This window comes from Somniosus microcephalus, unplaced genomic scaffold (genome assembly GCF_052327205.1).
Source record: "Somniosus microcephalus isolate GS21.2 unplaced genomic scaffold, FLI_Smic_1.0 scaffold535, whole genome shotgun sequence".
Taxonomy (NCBI): Eukaryota; Metazoa; Chordata; class Chondrichthyes; order Squaliformes; family Somniosidae; genus Somniosus; species Somniosus microcephalus.
The window spans coordinates 51,533-75,330 of NW_028225722.1; the positions used below are offsets into that span (position 1 = coordinate 51,533).

Consider the following 23,798-nt stretch of genomic DNA (forward strand, 5'->3'; position numbering starts at 1 on the left):
TGTAAGCCAATTCATTGTCCATTTTATTCACGTTTCCACATCCCTCCCTTTGATTCTTTATACAATCTACAAGAATCATTATATACAAGGTATACTCTTGATAGTGCACTTTATCAAAAACACACCCTGTGTCTCCGTTTTGTTTGTGTTCTGGCTATGAACACAACCAAAAGGGTTTTCATTTCGAATTTACACATAACTGTGTAGGGGGGCACGGTGGCATAGTGGTTAGCGCTGTTGCCTCACAGCGCCAGGGACCCGGGTTCAAATCTGGCCTCGGGCGACTGTCTGTGTGGAGTTTGCACATTCTCCCTGTGTCTGCGTGGGTTTCCTCCGGGTGCTCCGGTTTCCTCCCACAGTCCAAAGATGTGCAGGTTAGGTTGATTTGGCTATGATAAATTGACCCTTAGTGTTAGGGGATTAAATACGTGGGGTTACGGGGATAGGGTGGGATATGTGTCGGTGCAGGCTCGATGGGCCGAAATGGCCTCTATCTGCACTGTGGGGTTTCTGTGACCGAACAGGCTTCCTCTGGGGGTTCCCCCTGCTTTGCTGTGTCTACTTCTACCCTAATTCGGGAGAGACGAGGGGGTATAGTAGCTCCTGCATGACTTATACAACATTTGATACTATTTACAATAATAATTCCCAAAATTACACCACTTATAACAATCAAACCATACAGTAATTTCTGTCCCAATGTTTTCAGCCATGTAAACCATCCTTCACCCCCTCCGGCTTCAATGAAGTCGGCCAGTTGATTTTTAATCTTGTCTATAGCGTCTTGGATATTTTGTCTCTCACTATTGACGTTTGTAATGCATTTGTCTCCTATAATCATACACACACCTCCCTCTTGTGCCAAGAGGTAGTCCAAAGCATATCGGTTTTGCATGCTAAAAAGACGTAGGGTTGCCATTTCCTTATTTATGGCGGTTAATGCTTTAATGGTGCTATTGCCCAGGAGGGTGATTCCGCACATTAGATAATTCCTATTCTTGGCTGCTATCACTCCTGCGCCCCCTCCCAATGATATGGCCGATAGAATACCGCACCCTACTGAGCTACCCAGTGTGGTCGGATCTCGCCAATCTGCACAGAACTCCTCGGAGACTGCCCGGCGTTTCCGTCTGGATGGTGTACTGGTGGGGCAGGGAACAGCTACGGGGGCGATTACTCCTACTGCGAAGAGAGAGGGGAGTTTTGGCGTCGCTGTTGTGTACGTTCCATTGAGGAGGAACGCAAACCCGTGCTTCGCTCGGTAACATTTGACCTCCCGGTTATTAACCTTCGCAAACTGTGTATAATAATAGTTAAGGGGGTCATTTGAGTTTCCCCCAGACCCGGACAGCTGGAATGTATCAAATGGGAAGATCCATTTACCGGATGATACATGGGTCCCGTTACACTGACCACAAATGAATTGTCTTCCTGCTGTGACATTAAAGCACCTTTGTTCCTCGCATGTACAGGCCAGCTGGCCCCTGTGTACCTGACAGTGGTGTCGGGCACATTGTTGTTGTATGCAGGTTTTGTCCTTGGGGATAAGGGCATATACGCATCCCCATCCTTTACCCGTAAAACACAGGATAGCTACCTGACGTTGTGCAATTCTCACCCACGAGCCCTCGGCAACCGGGGTCTGTTGAGCTTATTAGCTGCACGCATTGCCCCCGAACGCCCTGGCTATATCGACCCGTCTGGCCCTTGCATGTCTGTTTCGTTGTGTCGGCGGTATATAGTGGGAGGGGTTGCCAACCTGGTGTGGCTGCAAACAAGGATTCCACTGATGTGGCCGGGGGTAGCATACACTCCGGTCTCCGTGTATCTGTAGGTGGGTCCGATAAAATAAGTTATTCTCTATGCCTCCTACCCATGTTAGAAAAGGGGTAAAGGAGATGGTTAGCAATATGTTGATGGGAATCATGATACACAATAAGTCCAATTTATTCTTCTTTTGGGGCTCCTGTCGTATCTCTTTTCACGTGTGACGCGTGTATCCAAGCCTTCTTTCCTTGTACTTTCACGGCTGCTCCTGTGGTCAACAGGATGACATACGGACCTTCCCACTTGTCTTCCAGGGGGGCTGGCTTTATTTTCTTTACCCAAACTTGTAGCCCGGGGACTAAACTGTGTCCTCCCGGTGGGGGTTCTTGCCAAGCTGCGCTGACCTGTTGGGAAGCAAAACTGACAGCATCTGTTAGATCTTTGCAATACTTTAGTACTGTGTCACTTAGAAGATGAATGTCAGCCCTACGTAGATCTATTGTTCTGGGTAGCGACATTGGTCTACCGGTAACGACCTCATAGGGGCTGAGTCCAGTGGTCCTATTCGGGGTGGCTCGAATACTACATAGGACAAGGGGTAGGGCCTGAGGCCATGGCACTCCTTCAGAGTGATACTTAGTGAGCCATTGTTTAATTGTCCTGTTTGCTCTTTCCACTTGTCCCGATGATTGGGGGTGGTATGGGCAATGCAATGACCATTGTATTTGTAGTAGTCTGCAAAGTTCTTTAATTATTTCCCCCATAAAATGTGTGCCTTGGTCTGAGTCAATACATAAGGGCACGCCCCATCTAGGAATGTAATCTTTACACAAGACTTTCGCGGTTGCAGCAGCGGTGGCGCTTCAAACTGGGGTGGCTTCAATCCATCGTGAAAAGCAATCGACTATCACCAATACATCTGTATATCCCTGACATTTTGGCAAGGAAATATAGTCGACCTGTAAATGTTGGAAGGGCCCTGCCGGAGCAGGTGCTTTTAACATTGGTACTTCAATTTTTTGTCCAGGATTTACTTTCTGGCATGTCACACATTGCTCCACTATTCTTTGAGCTTGAGTTCGAAACCCTTTTGCCCACCAGTTTCTCTGGAATCTGGCTGTCATTTGCTGTGCGGCTATGTGTCCACACGAGTGTATTTGTTGGGCCAAAAACGGCATCAGTTTCTTTGGGCATCCTACTGCTCCCGTTTTAAGATGTTGCCATATGCCATCTCTATTGGGTTGCAACCCATTTTCTAACCATGTCCATTGTTCCTCCCTTGGGGTCTCTCTTTGCATTAGTAGGATGTCCCCTTGGTCGTTGTTTGTCGTGATATATCGCACCTGGGGTGTTGGGGGGGGTAATGGTACGGGCGGCGTGTTTTGCTACTTTGTCTGCCCTAGCGTTGCCCCTAGCTTCAGGGGTATCTTCTTTGCTATGGCCCTTACATTTTAGTATGGCCACTTCTTCGGGTAACTGGATGGCCTCCATTAATGCTGTTACCTCGCTTCCATTTTTTATGGGTGTACCTGCAGCTGTCAGAAAACCTCTTTGTTTCCATAATTGTCCAAAGTCATGAGCGATGCCAAAGGCATATCTAGAATCGGTATATATATTGGCCGTCTTGTCTCGAGCATAGAGACAGGCTTGGGTGAGGGCGACTAGTTCTGCCTGTTGTGCTGAGGCCCCTCCTCCCATACTTCCTGCTCGTACTACTGCGAATTCTGTTGTAACCGCCCACCCTGCCAATCGGGTTCCTTTTTCCACAAAGGATGACCCATCCGTGTAAAGGACCATTTCGGGATTGTGTAAGGGTAGTTCCTGCGTCTCAGCCCTCTGCTGCGTGGCATCTAACAGGTTTACACAGTCGTGATCACTTTCTAGTTCTTCGGGGTTTGTCAGGGTAATCATGCTTGCTGGATTGCCCGGCCCGGATTTAGTAATGGTCAAATTATCTGTTTCCATAATCGTGGTCCATCGGGTCCATCGAGAGGCGGTCACTTGAGCTACCTTATTCATTCCTAACATGGCATGGACGGTGTGCGGGCATTGGACCACCAGCTTTTGTGATAAAACTACCGGGGCTGTAACTTCTATTGCTAGGCAGGTTGCTTGCATAGCTCTCAGACAGTTACCCCATCCTTGGGCCACCAAATCCAACTGGGTACTATAGTATCCTACGGGCCTGTGTCTATCTCCGTGGGCCTGGGTTAGTACTGCTGTCATATAGCCGTCCTTTTCGTGTACATAGAGGCGGAATGGCATCCGCGCATCGGGAATGGCTAAAGCCGGTGCACTACATAGAGCGCGCTTCAGTTCTTCGAACGTCCGCATTTGCTCTGGGTTTAATGCGATCTGATCCCTGGAACCCGGATTGTCCTTTAGCAGTTTGGTCAAAGGCTGCGCTTTTTGGCTGTATGATTCTATCCAGAGGCGGCTGAAGTTACACAGGCCTAGAAATGATCTCAGGGCTTTTACAGTTCGTGGGCATGCGGCCATTTGAATTGCCTTTTTTCTATCCTCCGTCAGTCCCCTATTTCCCTTGGATATCTGTTGTCCTAGGTATGTGACTGTGGTTCTATTAATCTGTGCTTTATCCCACGTTGCTCTGTGTCCTGCCCGCTCTAGGTGCCCTAGGATTATCAGAAGATCTTTTTGGTGTTGCTCTTTTGTTTTTGAGGCTATAAGGATATCATCTACATATTGGATCACCGTAGATTCCAGAGGGGGCAGTGTTCGTAGGTCCGTCTGTATCGCTCGGTGGTACACCGTAGGACTACTGTGGAAGCCCTGTGGCATCCTTGTCCAGGTGTACTGTTGTTGGTTTACCGTAAAGGCGAACCACGGCTGCACCTCTTTGGCTAAGGGTACGGCCCAAAAGCCATTGGCCATATCTATTACTGAGAAGATTTCTTCCTCAGATCCCAAGGAGTTAAAGATAACTGATGGGTCCGCCACCAATTGGGTCTTTTGTTCTATGCACTCGTTGGCCTTTCGATAATCCATGGTCAGTCGCCATTGTCCATTGGATTTTACCACTGGCCACACGGGACTGTTGGAGGCAGAGTGTGTCTTAATTAACACCCCTCGTTTTTCTAATTGTTCGATTATAGGCAAAATGGCGGCGGGGCTTATAGGGTACTGTTTTGTGGAAGGTGGCGGCTTCCCTGTGAACGTTACGGGGTCTATCCGTAGGGTTCCGCACACATATTTATCTTGCGCCCAGATAGGATGGTCCTTCAGTCCCCACTCGTCCTTACTATTCTCTTTCACAGCTCTTACCCTGCGGGGACTGTTTTGGATCGTCCAGCCTATGTCTCCATTCCCAGTGAAGTGTAGGCTAAAGTCTAGCTTTGTCAATATGTCCAAGCCTATGATGGGGGCGGTGACGGGTCCAATCCATATATGTTCCCTTGTTTCATGGGGGCCGAAACACAAGGTCATTTTGTGGGTTCTATGTAAGATGATGTCTTCTCCACTGGCCCCTAAGGCTTTCTCAGTTTTCCCATCTAGCGGGCAGTCTTGGGCATATTGTGTGGGGAAGACCGTCAATTCTGCTCCTGTGTCCAATAGGCAGTCTACTTTCAGTGGGGGTGAGTTATCTGTTTTTCCCACCAACAAAGTCATATAGAGGCCGTCCCTGGCTTGGGTGATTAAAGCTCTCAGTTGCCAAGGTACCTCTACCTTCGGGGGTTCGTTGGTGGGGTCTATTGTTTTTTTGCTTGCTGTCGGGCCATGCTATCGAAGGTTTCCCTTCTGGTGGAGTTTGAGTTCCGGTACATTTCTACCATCGCCATCTCTCCAGGGCTAAGGGTTGGTGGGGAGGGGGTAATTGTCTGGGTGTCATACAGGCCGGCGGCGCCCAGGGTCTGCCACGGATTTGTGCCGGGTTGATTATCTGGGACTGCCTGTCCTTGCCATTGTCCTCCCCACCTCTTCCTCCGTTATTGCTTCTTCCTCTACCCCTGTTGCCCACTCGGCATGTTCTAGCCCAGTGTCCCTCTTTCCCACATTTGTAGCAAGTGCCTGGTTTCTTATCTGGGTTTCCCGAGGGGGGTGCAGAGCTTGCTTGCTCCGGGGGGTTTAGTTTCATGACTCGGAGATTGGCACAGTGTTCTCTATCCTGGGTTACGGCTTGTTGGGTCAGGTTCGCAAAAGAAACTGCGTTTGTTTTCCAGTTTGCCATTGTTAATTTTACCAATTTTGCCAGGTCAGGTCTCAAACCATTCATAAATGCATTTTTCAATGGTTCATGGGTGCAGGCATCCACCTCTGCTTCGGTATTCTGTCCCATGCCAGAGTACTCTACCCACTGGTTAGCGAAACGAACGGCGAAGTCATTGGGGTCTTCTTTTTCTTTTTGGACACAGGAGGCTATTTTGGACCAGTCTGGATTGGTCGGGCCCCTTTCCTGTAGCCAATTTCTAATGGCCGTCCACCCTTCTGTCCTATCGGCTTCTGATTCTATCATAGCTAGGTCAGGGGGGACTATTAGGACTGGTGGAGCTGGAGGTGGTACGGCAGGGAGTGCGGCTCCGGCTGCTGGAGGTGGGTTGGCTGCTTGGTGCGCCGCTAATGCCGCTTGGTGTGCTTGTCTGGCTGCGTTAAGTAGGGCATTTGCTCGTCTGGTGACGGCCATATTTACTATTGCCGTCAGGGCGGCCGACTCTCTTGCGCTAACTACTACTGCTATAAACTGGCATCCATCAAATGGGTGCAGGTTATAGATTGTTCTTTTTCGTTCCAAGAACTGCCAGGCTTTTACTCCGCTTTTCTTTGGGTGCGGCATATCAGTTGCCCATTGATCTATATCTTTTGGGTTGGCCGGGTAATAGGTATAAATTCGGAGATTTCGGCCGCCTACTTCATGTTTTTGTAACCTGATGGGGGCAAGGCGTGGGGGTGGTTTCTCGGTTATATCTTCTTCGTCTGATGAGTCCGTAAGAGGAGTATTTATTTTAGCAATATGGGCTTCGTTTGATCGGGGTTGGGGCGTGGGCTGTTCATATGCCGGAGGGGCTGTAGGGGGGGCTGCAGGATAGGTAGGGTACAAGGGCGTCGGGGTAATCATCACCACTTTTGGGCTTTCCCTGTGTGCCTCCCTTTCCTTCTTGATTTTTGCCTTCCACTTTTCTGCTCTTTCGTTTGCTTTTTCAAGGCATTTTTGGTGTTTCTCTAACTCGGTTTTGTATTTTGTTATCTGTTCATGGAGAGCTGTTTTTTGTTCTTTTTCTTTGGCCTCTGCCGCCTTCCGAGTTATTTCTCCTCTCTGCCTACACTGTTTCAAGGTGGCCAATACCCAGCCCGTTTTTCTTTTCCCTCCTTTCATACGGGTGGTCTTGCCCCATGCTCTTTTTATATCATCAAGGGACCATTGTCCTTTTGAGGCACCAAATTTTTGTTCGATATTATATTCATGTTGTGGGACATCGAATGTACTTTCTATATACTGTTTAAGTTGGATTACTATTTCTTCTAACGTGGTTTCGGGAGGGGCTTTGCCTCCTTTTTCCGTCGTTGGTTTTTTACTTGGTTCTGTCATGTTGCCACAGGTCGTAGACTTAACGAATAAGTTTATCGATAGATCAGAGTCCTGGACTCTGTCGCGTGCTAGCAATGGGACACTGTGCTCCATTAACCACCAGCCAGAGGGTACGCTACCCGGTTGGTTCGTTCAATAAAGATCGCAGAGACAGGGTGCAAAAAGGGCACAATAAATTATAGTGCTTACCTTTTTCCCCTTTCTTGATGTCTTGCGATCCTGCCGATTACGCCAAGTTGTTAGAACCGGGTTTTCCTGGTCCTCGTCTTGAGTTCCGTAGTACGAAGAATGATTTCAGGCTCGAGGGTTCGGAGAGTTAAAACAACATTTTATTACTTCCAACTGTTCGCAGTGGTCACACAGTATATTGAGGTCTTTTACAGTACATTCGTGTCCCGAGAGTCACACCGGGTTAGGCACGTGTTGCCAGCATTTACGTCCCCCGGAGGTGTCTGACTCTCTTGATGATCCACACGTCTTCTGGCTAAGAGCGAATACCGGTAGGGAAGCCCCTTTTATACAGTGGGACAAGGGTCATTACATCACTTCCCTGGCAACAAGCGTTCTCCAATGGGGATCACTTAAGCCCTTTCAGTTTGGCCATGATCTGGTCTTCAGTCTGGCGGGCAAGTCCTGAGTAGGCTCACTGCTGCATATGCCTTCCTGAAGTACCGGATCGTGATTGGGCACCGCACAATAGCTAGTCAATCATCTTCTAGCTAGCAGTTAAGCCCTTTCAGTGACCTTTATTGCTCGTTAACACTTGGCCGCAGGCTGGGGCAGGTGTCTCTCTTTTCTGCTAGCTTTGCACTTTGCAAAGCTGTGGCTGCTCTTTAATCTAATATGACTTTCCTTGTGCAAAGCCATTTTTGTAAGCCAATTCATCGTCCATTTTATTCACATTTCCACAGTACTCAGTAAGATAATGGGACTTAAGGCGGATAAATCCCCTGGCCCTGATGGCTTACATCCTAGGGTCTTGAGAGAGGTAGCGGTGGGGATTGCGGATGCATTGGTGGTAATTTTCCAAAACTCCCTGGATTCAGGCAAGGTCCCAGCAGGTTGGAAAACTGCTAATGTTACGCCCTTATTTAAAAAGGGACGTAGACAAAAAGCTGGAAACTATTGACCAGTTAGCCTAACATCTGTGGTTGGTAAAATGTTGGAGTCCATTATTAAGGAAGCAGTAACAGGACATTTGGATAAGCATAATTTAATCGGACAGAGTCAGCATGGTTTTATAAAGGGGAAGTCATGTTTGACAAATTTGCTCGAATTCTTTGAGGATGTAACAAACAGAGTGAATAAAGGGGAACCAGTGGATGTGGTGTATTTGGACTTCCAAAAGGCATGTGACAAGGTGCCACACAAAAGATTACTGCACAAGATAAAAAATCACAGGATTGGGGGTAATATACTGGCATGGGTGGAAGATTGGCTATCTAACAGAAAACAGAGAGTTGGGATAAATAGTTCATTCTCGGGTTGGCAATCAGTAACTGGTGGTGTTCTGCAGGGGTCAGTGCTGGGACCCCAACTCTTTACAATCTATATTAACGATTTGGAGGAGAGGACCGAGTGCAACATATCCAAGTTTGCTGACGATACAAAGATGGGAGGGAAAGCAGTGAGTGAGGAGGACATAAAAAACCTGCAAAAGGACATAGACAGGCTAAGTGAGTGGGCAGAAATTTGGCAGATGGAATATAATGTTGGAAAGTGTGAGGTTATGTACTTTGGCAGAAAAAATCAAAGAGCAAGTTATTATCTAAATGGAGAGAAACTGCAAAGTGTTACAGTACAAAGGGATCTGGGGGTCCTGGTGCATGAAACACAGAAGGTTAGTATGCAGGTACAGCAGGTGATCAGGAAGTCCAATGGAATCTTGGCTTTTATTGCTTGGGGGCTGGAGTATAAAAGCAGGGAAGTCTTGCTTCAGTTATACAGGGTACTGGTGAGGCCACACCTGGAATATTGCGTACAGTTTTGGTTTCCATATTTAAGAAAAGATATACTTGCTCTTGAGGCAGTTCAGAGAAGGTTCACTCGGTTGATTCCGGAGATGAGGGGGTTGATTTATGAGGAAAGGTTGAGTAGGTTGGGCCTCTACTCATTGGAATTCAGAAGAATGAGAGGCGATCTTATCGAAACATATAAGATTATGAGGGGGCTTGATTGGGTGGATGCGGGGAGAATGTTTCCACTGATGGGTGAGACTAGAACTAGGGGGCATAATCTTAGAATAAGGGGCTGCTGTTTCAAAACTGAGATGAGGAGAAACTTCTTCACTCAGAGGGTAGTAAATCTATGGAATTTGCTACCTCAGATAGCTGTGGAAGCTGCGACATTAAATAAATTTAAAACTGTGATAGACAGTTTCCTAACTGATAAGGGAATTAGGGGTCATGGGGAGTGGGCAGGGAAGTGGACGTGAGTCTAGATTTGGATCAGCCATGATCCTATTGAATGGCGGAGCAGGCCCGAGGGGCCGTATGGACTACTTCTGCTCCTACTTCTTATGTTCTTATGTTCGTTTTCTCTTCACATATCTATAAAAGCTTTTACAGTCAGTTTTTATGTTCCCTGCAAGCTTACTCTCATATTCTATTTTCCCCATCATAATTAATCCCTTTGTACTCCTTTGTTGAATCCTAAACTGATCCCAATCCTCAGGTTTACTGCTTTTTCTGGCCAATTTATATGTCCTCTCCTTGCATCTTATGCTATCCCTAATTTCCCTTGTTAGCCACGGTTGAGTCACCTTTTTTGTTTTATTTTTGTGCCAAACTGGGGTGAACAACTTCTGTAGTTCATCCATGCGGTCTTTGAATGTTTGCCATTGCCTATCCACCGTCAACCCTTTGAGTGACATTCCCCAATCAATCCTACCCAACTCGCTCCTCAGACCATCGTAGTTTCCTTTATTTAAATTTAGGACCCTAGTCTCTGAGTCAACAACTTCATTCTCCATCTTAATGAAGAATTCTATCATATTATGATCACTCCGACCCAAGGGGCCTTGTACAACAAGATTGCTAATTAATCCTTTGTCGTTACATAATACCCAGTCTAAGATGGCCTGATCTCTGGTTGGTTCCTCGACATATTGGTCCAGGAAACCATAATTCCTCCTCCACAGTAGTGGACATGAGAGGGGGGGAGGGAGTCCCTTTAAATGTGGAGGAGGTGGGTGTCCCTTCAAATGTGGAGGGGGTGGGTGTCCCTTTAAATGTGGAGGGGGTGGGTGTCCCTTTAAATGTGGAGGGGGGTGGGTGTCCCTTTAAATGTGGAGGGGGTGGGTGTCCCTTTAAATGTGGAGGGAGAGGGTGTCCCTTTAAATGTGGAGGGGGTGGGTGTCTCTTTAAATGTGGAGGGGGTGCGTGTCCCTTTAAATGTGGAGAGGCAGGGCCGCGCATGCTCATTCGGCCCCTCACCACAACACCAGGCTGCCAGTGCGCCTGTGCGGGGCCTCCGGGGAGCAGACGGAAGGCCGGGCCCGGGGAAGAGGCGGAATCAGCGGCCGGGGTAAAGTGTTGGGGAATCGATTTAAATCGAGGTGAGGGGGGAGCGGAGAGCGAGATTATAAATTAAAGGACGAGAAAAACCAAACCTGAGAGTCGGGCGGGCGGGATCTACGCGGGCGCCGAACGGAGCGGATTGAGCCGCGCGGGGGGGTGGAGTGAGCCGGAGCAACGTGATTCTGACTGACAGGAGTGCTGACCAATCGGAAGAGGGCTGAGCTGGGAGGACTGAACTGGGCGGCCTGGTCCTCCAACGAATGGCGGCGCGGCAAGGGGGCGGGACCTTCCTCCGGCGCTGAGGCTGGGGCCCGATTGTGACGCGCTGTCCCCAGGTGAGAGCAGCTCAGTCAGCACAGAGCTGGGGCTGGAATCTGGGAGAGGGGCCGCAGGCAGCACAGAGCTGGGGCTGGAATCTGGGAGAGAGGCCGCAGGCAGCACAGAGCTGGGGCTGGAATCTGGGAGAGGGGCCGCAGGCAGCACAGAGCTGGGGCTGGAATCTGGGAGAGGGGCCGCAGGCAGCACAGAGCTGGGGCTGGAATCTGGGAGAGGGGCCGCAGGCAGCACAGAGCTGGGGCTGGAATCTGGGAGAGGGGCCGCAGGCAGCACAGAGCTGGGGCTGGAATCTGGGAGAGGGGCCGCAGGCAGCACAGAGCTGGGACTGGAATCTGGGAGAGGGGCCGCAGGCAGCACAGAGCCGGGGCTGGAATCTGGGAGAGGGGCCGCAGGCAGCACAGAGCTGGGGCTGGAATCTGGGAGAGGGGCCGCAGGCAGCACAGAGCTGGGGCTGGAATCTGGGAGAGGGGCCGCAGGCAGCACAGAGCTGGGGCTGGAATCTGGGAGAGGGGCCGCAGGCAGCACAGAGCTGGGGCTGGAATCTGGGAGAGGGGCCGCAGGCAGCACAGAGCTGGGGCTGGAATCTGGGAGAGGGGCCGCAGGCAGCACAGAGCTGGGGCTGGAATCTGGGAGAGGGGCCGCAGGCAGCGGGCCTGGCAAAGGGGCACAAGCTTCACAATACAAGCTTCTTTCAAATGTAAAATTGTTTCCTACAGACAGCCTTGGTCACTCTGCAAAAAAAACTGTTTAACAATTCATCATAACTCTCCCTTGCTTTAGGAGAGGCGTAGAGTGCAAAAGCAAGGAAGTTATGATGAAACTGTGTAAAAGACTGGAGTCAGCTGTGGCTCAGTGGATAGCAGAGTCAGAAGGTTGTGGGTTCAAATCCCGCTCCAGGGACTTGAGCATATAAAGCGAGGCTGACACTCCAGTGCGGTGCTGAGGGAGCGCCGCACTGTCGGAGGGGCAGTACTGAGTGAGCGCCGCACTGTCGCAGGGGCAGTACTGAGGGAGTGCTGCACTGTCGGGGGACAGTACTGAGGGAGCTACGCACTGTTGGAGGGACAGTACTGAGGGAGCTCTGCACTGTCGGAGGGGCAGTACTGAGGGAGCGTTGCACTGTCGGAGGGACAGTACTGAGGGAGCGCTGCACTGTCGGAGGGGCAGTACTGAGGGAGCACTGCACTGTCGGAGGGGCTGTACTGAAGGAATGCTGCACTGTCGGAGGGGTTGTACTGAAGGAGTGCTACACTGTCGGAGGGGCAGTACTGAGGGAGCGCCGCACTGTCGGAGGGGCAGTACTGAGGGAGCGCTGCACTGTCGGAGGGGCAGCACTGAGGGAGTGCCGCACTGTCAGAGGGCTGTCTTTCGGAAGACACGTTCAGGTGGACATAAAAGATCCCATTATTTTGAAGAAGGGCAGGAGAGTTATCCCCGGTGTCCTGGCCATTATTTATCATGTAAATTGGCTGCAGTGTTTCCCACATTACAACAGCGACTACACTTCAGAAAGTACTTCATTGGCTGTAAAACCGTTGGTCGTGAAAGGCACTGTATAAAGGCCAGTCTTTCTTTATTTTCTCTCCTGTATTTACATTAATTACTTATATAAACCTCTTTTACCGTCTCCTGCAAGGGGAGGAATTACAGATGGGCAGCTTAACGCAAACTTCACACGAAGATCTGACAGAGTCACTCGATTCATCAGGACCTGAATATCATCGACATATGGAAGCGGAAAGCAGCAATCAGAGTGCGGGCAAACTGCACACGTGTCTTGTGTGTGGACGTGGATTCAACCGAACGAGCAGCCTGGGGAGGCACAAGTGTAACCAAAGCGAGGAGAGTCCGTGCAAATGTCGGGAATGCGGGAAGGGATTCAGTTGCCTTTCCGAGCTGGAGACTCATCAACGCAGTCACTCTGTGAAATGGCCGTTCACCTGCTCCGTGTGCGGGAAGGGATTCACTGAACAATCCGCTCTGCTGAGACACCGGCGAGTTCACACCGGGGAGAGGCCGTTCACCTGCTCAGTGTGCGGGAAGGGATTCACTACACAATCCATTCTGCTGAGACACCGGCGAGTTCACACCGGGGAGAGGCCATTCACCTGCTCAGTGTGCGGGAAGGGATTCACTACACAATCCATTCTGCTGAGACACCGGCGAGTTCACACCGGGGAGAAGGCGTTTGCCTGCTCTCACTGTGAGAAGAGGTTTAACCAGTCTTGCCAGCTGTTGATACACAAGCGTGTTCACACCGGGGAGAGGCCGTTCACCTGTCCGTGTGTGGGAAGGGATTCACTCTCTCCTCCACCCTGCTGATACACCAGCTGGTTCACACTGACGAGAGGCCGTTCTCCTGCTCCAAGTGCGGGAAAGGATACACTCATCCCTCCTCTCTGCGGCTGCACCAGCGAGTTCACACTGACGAGAGGACGTTCACCTGCTCCGAGTGCGGGAAAGGATTCACTCGTCTCACCTCTCTGCGGGAACACCAGCTGGTTCACACTGACGAGAGGCCATTCTCCTGCTCCGAGTGCGGGAAAGGATTCACTCGTCCCTCCTCTCTACTGCTGCACCAGCGAGTCCACACTGACGAGAGGGCGTTCACCTGCTCCGAGTGCGGGAAAGGATTCACTCGTCTCACCTCTCTGCGAGAACACCAGCTGGTTCACACTGACGAGAGGCCGTTTAAATGTTCCGACTGCGACAAGAGTTTCAAATGCTCCAAGGGCCTGAAGAAGCATCGACGAATCCACACCAGGGAGAGGCCGTTCAGCTGCTCTCGCTGCGGGAAGAGGTTTGGTCAGTCATCGCACCTGGTGAGACACCAGCGACTGCACACCGGGGAGAGGCTGTTCACCTGCTCAGTGTGTGAAAAGGAATTCACCAGTTCAACTCGCCTGCTGAGACACCAGCGAGTTCACACCTGAGCGCACTGGTCCCATTCTGCTGTTAATCACATGAAGGACTGTTCTGTGTTAATAATGGCAATTACGGGGTTGGTGGGGTGGGGGGCGGTTTGAAGATGCTGATAACCCCAGTAACTAGGCTGGAGTTTAAGAGGGCTCAGCCTCGGCTCAGTGGGCGACACTCTCACCTCTAGAACATAAGAAACATAAGAACATAAGAAATAGGAGCAGGGGTAGGCCAATCGGCCCCTCGAGCCTGCTCCGCCATTCAATAAGATCATGGCTGATCTGATCCTAACCTCAAATCTTCTATCACTCTCCATCCACCCGAACCCATGTGATCTCCCGGGAGAGGCGAAAAACCAGATAAAAGACCCAATGGCCAATTTGGGAGAAAAAAATCTGGGAAATTCCTCTCCGACCCATCTAGGCGATCGAAATTCTTCCAGGAGATCACTCTGTCCCTATATTTTCTACAGTACTTACCTTCTGTAAAGGCGATCTCCACCCCAGCCAGGAACAGGAATAAAACCATCTCCTGAAATCTAACACAGAATTAGAACACAGTAGGAGCAGAACCAGGCTACACGGCCCCTGGGCCCACTCCACTACCCACAGGGCCATGACCATTCCGAACCTAGACTCATGTCCAATTTCCTGCCCGCTCCCCGTAACCCTTAATTCCCTTTACTTCTAGGAAACTATCTATTTCTGTTTTAAATTTATTTAATGATGTAGCTTCCACAGTTTTCTGGGGCAGCAAATTCCACAAACCTACCACCCTCTGAGTGAAGAAGTTTCTCCTCATCTCAGTTTTGAAAGAGCAGCCCCTTATTCTAAGATTATGCCCCCTACTTCTAGTTTCACCCATCATTGGGAACATCCTCACCGCATCCACCCGATCAAGCCCCTTCACAATCTTATATGTTTCAATAAGATCGCCTCTCATTCTTCTGAACTCCAATGAGTAGAGTCCCAATCTACTCAACCTCTCCTCATATGTCCACCCCCTCATCCCCGGGATTAACCGAGTGAACCTTCTTTGTACTGCCTCGAGAGCAAGTATGTCTTTTCTTAAGTATGGACACCAAAACTCTATGCAGTATTCCAGGTGCGGTCTCACCAATACCTTGTACAGCTGCAGCAATACCACCCTGTTTTTATATTCCATCCCCCTAGCAAGAAAAGCCAACATTCCATTGGCCTTCTTGATCACTTGCTGCACCTGCATACTAACTTTTTGAGTTTCGTGCACCAGGACCCACAGATCCCTTTGTACTACAGTACTTTCCAGTTTCTTGCCATTAAGATAATAACTTGCTCTATGATTTTTCCTGCCAAAGTGCATAACCTCACACTTTCCAGTATTGTATTCCATCTGCCAAATCTCTGCCCACTTACTTAGCCTGTCTATGTCCCTTTGCAGATTTTTTATGTCCTCCTCACTCGCTACTTTCCGTCCCATCTTTGTATCATCTGCAAACTTTGATATGTTGCACTCGGTCCCCTCCTCCAAATCGTTAATATAGATTGTAAAGAGTTGGGGACCCAGCACTGACCCCCACGGAACACCACTAGTTACTGGTTGCCAGTCTGAGAACGAACCATTTATCCCAACTCTCTGCTTTCTTTTAGAGAGCCAATCCTCCACCCACGCCAGAATATTACCCCCAATCCCGTGATTTTTTATCTTGAGCAATAATCTTTTGTGTGGCACCTTGTCAAATGCCTTTTGGAAGTCTAAATACACTACGTCCACTGGTTCCCCTTTATCCACCCTGTATGTTAATTCCTCAAAAAACTCAAGCAAATTTGTCAAACATGACTTCCCCTTCATGAAACCATGCTGAGTTTGTCCTATTAAATTATGTTTATCCAAATGTCCTGTTACTGTCTCCTTAATAATGGACTCTAACATTTTACCAAGCACAGATGTTAGGCTAACAGGTCTATAGTTTCCAGCCTTCTGCCTACTACCCTTTTTAAATAAGGGTGTTACATTAGCAGTTTTCCAATCTGCCGGGACCTTTGCTCAGTCCAGGGAGTTTTGGAAAATTATTACCAATGCATCCACAATCCCTACCGCCACTTCCCTCAAGACCCTAGGATGCAAGCCATCAGGTCCAGGGGATTTATCCGCCTTGAGTCCCATTATTTTACCAAGTACCACTTCCTTAGTGATTTTAATCGTATTTAGTTCCTCCCCCCCTAGAGCCCCCTGTTTGTCCAGTGTTGGGATATTCTTAGTGTCCTCTACTGTAAAGACTGATACAAAATAATTGTTCAGTGTTTTTGCCATCTCCATGTTTTCCACCATTAATTTCCCAGTCTCATCCTCTAAGGGACCAACATTTACTTTAGCCACCCTTTTTCTTTTTATATAACTATAGAAACTTTTGCTATCTGTTTTTATATTTTTTGCTAATTTACTTTCATAATCTATCTTCCCTTTCTTAACCAATCTTTTAGTTATTTTTTGCTGTCTTTTAAAGACTTCCCAATCTTCCATCCTCCCACTAGATTTGGCTACCTTATATGCCCTTGTTTTTAGTCGGATACTATCCTTAATTACTTTACTTAGCCACGGATGGCTGTCTTTTCTTTTACACCCTTTTTTCCTCAGTGGAATATATATTTTTTGGAAGTTGTAAAATAACTCCTTAAATGTACACCACTGATCATGTACCGTCTTACCCTTTAATCTATTTTCCCAGTCCACTTTAATCAATTCATCTCTCATACCTTCATAGTCTCCTTTATTCAAGCTCAGCACGCTTGTTTGAGATCCAAGCTTCTCACCCTCTAATTGAATATGGAATTCAACCATGTCATGGTCACTCATTCCAAGGGGATCCTTTACTAGGACATTTTTAATTAATCCTGTCTCATTACACAGGACCAAATCTAAGGTTGCTTGCCCCCTGGTCGGTTCAGTTACATACTGCTCAAGAAACCCATCCCTAATACACTCAATGAACTCATCCTCAAGGCTGCTCTGCTCAATTTGATTTGTCCAGTTAATATGATCATTAAAATCCCCCATAATTATAGCTGTTCCCTTATTACAAGCCTCAACTATTTCCTGATTAATACTCCGTCCAACAGAGTTGCAATTGTTCGGAGGCCTATAGACTGCACCCACTAGTGTTTTTTTCCCCTTATTATTCCTTATCTCCACCCAAACTGTTTCACTATCCTGCTCCTTTGACCCAATATCATTTCTCTGTATTATAGTGATTCCTTCCTTTATTAACATAGCCACCCCAACTCCTCTCCCTTCCTGCCCGTCCTTCCTGATTGTTAAATAACCTGGTATGTTTAATTCCCAGTCATGGTCACCCTGCAGCCATGTTTCTGTAATGGCCACAAGATCATACCCATATGTCGTTATTTGTGCCGTTAACTCATTCATTTTGTTACGAATGCTACGTGCATTCAGATGAAGAACTTTCAAATATGTTTTGTAACACTTAGTTCCTGTTTTTTCCATTTTTAGTACTTTACTTTTTACTCCATACCTTCTGTCCCTTCCTGACATGTTCTGTTTTTTAATTCCCCCGCTGCTACCTAAGTCTATGACCTTCTCTGTTCTCATTTCTATTATTTGCTCTCTAGAAACCTCCCCCCCACTTATTAGTTTAAAGTCCTCTCTACAGCCCTAGTTATATGATTCGCCAGGACTCTAGTCCCAGCACTGGCCAAGTGGAGTCCGTCCCAATGGAACAGCTCCCTCCTGTCCCAGTATTGGTGCCAGTGTCCCAAGAAGCAAAACCCATTTCTCCCACACCAGTCTTTGAGCCACGCATTTAACTCTTTAATTTTATTTATCCTAGCCAAATTCGCTCGTGGCTCAGGTAATAACCCAGAGATTATTACCCTTGAGGTTCTGTTTTTTAATTTGACCCCTAGCTGCTCATACTCCTTTAACAGAACCGTCTTCCTTGTCCTATCTACATCGTTTGTACCAACATGGACCATGACAACTGGATCCTCCCCCTCCCACTCCAAGTTTCTTTCCAGCCCAGAAGAGATGTCCTTAACCCTGGCACCGGGCAGGCAACACAGCCTTCGGGACTCCCGCTCTTGATGGCAGAGAACCCTATCTATCCCCCTAATGATGCTATCCCCTACCACTACAACATTTCTTTTTACTCCCTCCACTTGAATGGCCCCCTGTACCATGGTGCTGTGGCCAGGTTGCTCATCCTCCCTGCAGTCCCCGCTCCCGCCCTTACAGGGAGTAAGAGTCAGAAGGTCGTCGGTTTGAGTCCCACTCTGGAGACTTGAGCACGTAATCTAGGCTGACACTCCAGGGCAGTACTGAGGGAGAGCTGCTCTATCAGCGGTGACATCTTTCGGATATGACGTTAAACCAAGGCCCCCTCTGCCATCTCGGGGGGGCGTAAAAGATCCCGTGGCCGTCATTTTGAAAAACGGAAGCGAGAAATGATCTCGACTCGGAAGATCAGGAAGTAGAATAAGGAGCTAAGGAATAACAAGGGGTAGAAAACACTGGTAGTAGTATATAGGCCCCCTAACCGTAGCTAAACCGTTGGACAGAATATTAATCAAGAAATAGCAGGAGCTTGCAACAAAAATAATGAAATAATCTTGGGGGACTTTAATCTTCATATAGAATGGACAAATCAAATTGGCAAAGGTAGTCTGGAGGATGAGTTCATGGGATGCATTTGGGACAGTTTCCTAAAACAATATGTCATGGAACCAACCAGGGAACAGGCTATTTTAGATCATGTGTTGTGTAATGAGACAGGGTTAATTAGCAATCTCATAGTAAAGGATCCTCTGGGGCAGAGTGATCATAATATAATAGAATTTTATGTTAATTTTGAGAGACACTTGCCTCAGTCCAAAACTAGAGTCTTAAACTTAAATAAAGCCTATTGCATAGGTATGAGTGGCGAGTTAGCTAAGGTAGATTGGAAAAATAGATTAAAAGATATGGCGGTAGATAAGCAGTGGCTAGCATTTAAAGAAATATTTCATAATTCTCAACAAAAATACATTCCATTGAGAAACAAAAACTCCACAGGAAAAGTGATCCAACCGTGGCTAACTAAAGAAGTTAAGGATAACATTAGATTGAAAGAAGAAGCTTATAATGTTGCAAAGAATAATAGTAAGCCTGAGGATTGGGAGAGTTTCAGAAACCAGTAAAGGGTGACCAAAAATTGATAAAAAGGGAAAAGATAGAATGAGAGAAAACTAGTAAGAAATATAAAAGCAGATTGTAAGAGTTTCTACAAGTATGTAAAAAGGAAAAGAGTAGCAAAAGTAAACGTTGGTCCCTTTCCTACATTGCAACAGTGACTCCACTTCAAAAAAAGTACTTAATTGGCTGTAAAGTGCTTTGAGAAGTCCGGTGGTCGTGAAAGGCACTATATAAATGCAGGGAAGCAGCTAGCCTCTGTATGATTGAGAGCTGACCATGTGGGGAATTGGTCACAAGAACCTATCTCCTCCTCATCATTGTCCTCCCTCTAGCCCCCCATTCACACCAGCTGCTACCTTATCTCACTGTACTTTGAGTTGTATGTCACGATGCTGATGAAAAGGAATAAAGCTGCCCATGTAAGTCCTGTATGTAATAGTAAGACCAACAGGCTGGAGTGTGTAGTCAGGATCTGTCTTATCTCAGGGTTGAGAAGATATCAATAAACAGCTAAAACCTGTTTTTTTGTGTTGTCATCTCAATCCCTCACTATGTTACTGCTTTGTACCACAGTGCAGCCCCTGTACTTTCCAACATATGTACACATGTACAGAGCTGCGAGAACACTGAATGTGGTGTGTAATGAATGGCTGAACAGGCGGCTGAAGGTAAGATGGGCAGAGTAGTGTACGGTATGTGTCAAACCTGGGGACTGGGTGGTTGGACCGTGTGTCATCTACTGCCCCCGGATATTCCTCATTTGACTTGTGCTGGTCAGATTCATTTTTGTAATTGAGAAAACCTGCCAAACATTGTTTTTAACATTGCAGACCCTTCAGTACAAGGCAGGCGTGTGTATACTGGCTCTGCATATTCCGGAACATGAACCCATCTATCGTAGAGGTAAAACAGCTTATCTTCCACTGTGAATGCAAATATTTTACTGGAATGATTAATCAGATATTTGAAGCTGTTGGTTCACAGGTAATAGATTCTGCTTGGACTGTGTTGTAATAGGTTTAGCCTATGTTTCTATAGGGACAGGGTACTGAGTTTGGATGATCAGCCATGATCTCATTGAATGGCGGAGCAGGCTCGAGGGGCCAAATGGCCTACTCCTCCTCCTATCTTCTATGTTTCTATGTTAGAGGCTGAGGCAGCAGAAATTATTATGGGGAATAAGAAAATAGCAGAAACATTAAAAAAATGTCTTCACAGTAGAAGACACAAAAAGCACAGCAACAATGGTGGGGAACCAAGGGTGTAATGAGGGTGAGGAACTTAACGTCATTAATATAAGTAGAGAAAAGGTACTCGGAAAACTAATGGGACTAAAAGCCGACAAATCCCCTGGACCTGGCGGCCTACATCCTAGGGTTGTAAAAGAGGTGGCTGAAGAGATAGTGGATGCATTGGTTTTGATCTTACAAAATTCCCTAGATTGTAAGAACATAAGAACATAAGAAATAGGAGCAGGAGTAGGCCAATCGGCCCCTCGAGCCTGCTCCGCCATTCAATAAGATCATGGCTGATCTGATCCTAACCGCCAATCTACTATCATAGAACCATCTCCTGAATCTAACAGAATTAGAGACACGAAATAGGAGCAGGATCAGGCTACACGGCCTCTGGGCCCGCTCCGCTACCCACAGGGCCATGACCGATCCGAACCTAGACTCATGTCCAAATTCCTGCCCGCTCCCCGTAACCCTTAATTCCCTTTACTTCTAGGAAACTGTCTATTTCTGTTTTAAATTTATGTAATGATGTAGCTTCTACAGCTTTTTGGGGCAGCATATTCCATGTACCTCCCACCCTCTGAGTGAAGTAGTTCCTCCTCATCTCAGTTTTGAAAGAGCAGCCCCTTATTCTAAGACTATGCCCCCTAGTTCTAGTTTCACCCATCATCGGGAACATCCTCCCCGCATCCACCTGATCCAACCCCTTCACAATCCTATATGTTTCAATAAGATCGCCTCTCATTCTTCTGAACTCCAATGAGTAGAGTCCCAATCTACTCAACCTCTCCTCATATGTCCATCCCCTCATCCCCGGGATTAACCGAGTGAACCTTCTCTGTACTGACTCGAGAGCAAGTATGTCCTTTCTTAAGTATGGACACCAAAACTGTACGCAGTATTCCAGGTGCGGTCTCACCAATACCTTGTACAACTGAAGCAATACCTCCCTATGTTTATATTCTATCCCCCTAGCAATGAAAGCCAACATTCCATTGGCCTTCTTAATCACTTGCTGCACCTGCATACTAACCTTTTGAGTTTCATGCACCAGGACCCCCAGATCCCTTTGTACTTCAGTACTTTCCAGTTTCTTGCCATTAAGATAATAACTTGCTCTACGATTTTTCCTGCCAAAGTGCATAACCTCACACTTTCCAGTATTGTATTCCATCTGCCAAATCTCTGCCCACTTACTGTCTATGTCCCCTTGCAGGTTTTTTATGTCCTCCTCACTCAGTACTTTCCCTCGCATCTTAGTATCATCTGCAAACTTTGATATGTTACACTCGGTCCCCTCCTCCAAATCGTTAATATAGATTGTAAAGAGTTGGGGACCCAGCACTGACCCCTGCGGAACACCACTAGTTACTGATTGCCAGTCTGAGAATGAACCATTTATCCCAACTCTCTGCCTTCTGTTAGATAGCCAATCCTCTATCCATGCCAGAATATTACCCCCAATCCCGTGATTTTTTATCTTAAGCAATAATCTTTTGTGTGGCACCTTGTCAAATGCCTTTTGGAAGTCTAAATACACTACGTCCACTGGTTCCCCTTTATCCACCCTATATGTTACTTCCTCAAAGAACTCCAGCAAATTTGTCAAACATGACTTCCCGTTCATAAAACCATGCTGACTTTGTCCTATTAAATTATGGTTATCCAAATGTCCTGTTACTGTCTCCTTAATAATGGACTCCAAAATTTTACCTACCACAGATGTTAGGCTAACCGGTCTATAGTTTCCAGCCTTCTGTCTACTGCCCTTTTTAAATAAGGGTGTTACATTAGCAGTTTTCCAGTCTGCCGGGACCTTTGCTGAGTCCAGGGAGTTTTGGAAAATTATTACCAATTCATCCACAATCCCTACCACCACTTCCCTCAAGACCCTAGGATGTAAGCCATCAGGTCCAGGTGATTTATCCACCTTGAGTCCCATTATTTTACAGAGTACCACTTCCTTAGTGATTTTGATCGTGTTTAGCTCCTCCCCCCCTATAGCGGTAGAATGGTCCCAGCGGATTGGAAGGTCGCAAATGTAACACCGCTGTTTAAGAAAGGAGGGAGAGGAAAAACAGGGAACTACAGGCCAGTTAGCGTGACATCAGTGTAGGATAGGGTGCACCTGTAGGATTTAGTAAACATTATTAAGATTCGATAACCATTCTAATATAACTATAATATGTGAAATTGTATGTTAAGAGCCTAAAAGCCTGTATAAAATGGAGAATGGCTGAGAGCAAAGCAGGATGGGATTATGCCAACCTGACTAAAAAGCTCTGTTTAAAATTACTGAAGTAATGGAATGTTGTGTTAACTTTACGGAGACGAGGAATTCAGCAATATTATGCTTAAAGAGATAAAACTAGAGAGATAGATAAGAGTTGGAGACGTCCTTCATTGGTCCAGCTATTGGATGGACCGACTGTTTTGTCAACATTCTGGGGAGTGTTCTGTGAAAAGTGAAGATCTGAGATAAGGGTACTTTGTTATGCATGGAGAAAAAGTCAGAAGGATCAAACAAGGTCATAAGATGGGTAAAGAGGGGAACAAGACTTTTTACCAGATGTTAGAGGGTTAATTACTGCCATGTCGGCAAAACGAGAGGGAAATGGGTATAAAGATACAGGTTTTGAACATCGAAAGCACGCACTGTGTAACCAGAGATTGATAGGAGCTTCGGTCAACAGAACACAGCAAGATACATCAGGAGACTTGCGCCGCGGACACTCGGAAGGAATGCCGGGGTTTGAACGAACAGACTGTGACTATCTTCTTGTTAAGTACTACTTCTTTGTACCGGATGTTTAATGCTTAATAAACCTGTTTTACTGATACACACTATACCTGGACCCAGAGTGGTTTGTGTAGTCATGGACACATTATTATAAGAGCTTTTGAAAGCTACATCAGTCATCGGGAAAATGCTGCAATCCATTGTTAAGGAAGTTGTGTATGTACCTTTAAGAGAGAACTGACTTTTTATACTGTAGTACCGGCAGTGACCACACCTGTATATAAAGCCATAGCAGGCTTCTGTACTTTCAGTTTAAGCTTACCCTCTGTTCAGTAAATACCTGTTATTATTGTTCTCCTGCAGTCGTGTATTATTGATATGCGGACACTACACTGGCGACGAGCAGGTTCAAACTCACCTGCAGTACTGCATCACCTCACGGGGATCTTTCCCTGAAAAGAAGCTTCTTGGAGGTCGAAGTCAGAGCAACGGGCGTCGACCGCGGGCAACCGCCCAGGGATCCATCGGAGTTCGGAGAATTACAGGGGAGGCTGTGGAGAGCTGGGCTTGGC

At 47.3% G+C, this 23,798-nt stretch overlaps 1 long non-coding RNA gene and 1 pseudogene across 1 annotated transcript; one reads left to right on the forward strand and one right to left on the reverse strand.

Annotated features, from left to right (window-relative positions):
* Positions 1 to 217: 217 nt before the first annotated feature.
* Positions 218 to 1,368, reverse strand: LOC147081527 (syncytin-1-like; annotated as a pseudogene).
* A 14,179-nt stretch (positions 1,369 to 15,547) lies between these two features.
* LOC147081528 (uncharacterized) lies at positions 15,548 to 23,580 on the forward strand. The gene is made up of 2 exons (XR_015076565.1): positions 15,548 to 20,151; positions 23,180 to 23,580. It is a non-coding gene; the product is annotated as an uncharacterized LOC147081528 (long non-coding RNA).
* Positions 23,581 to 23,798: the final 218 nt, after the last annotated feature.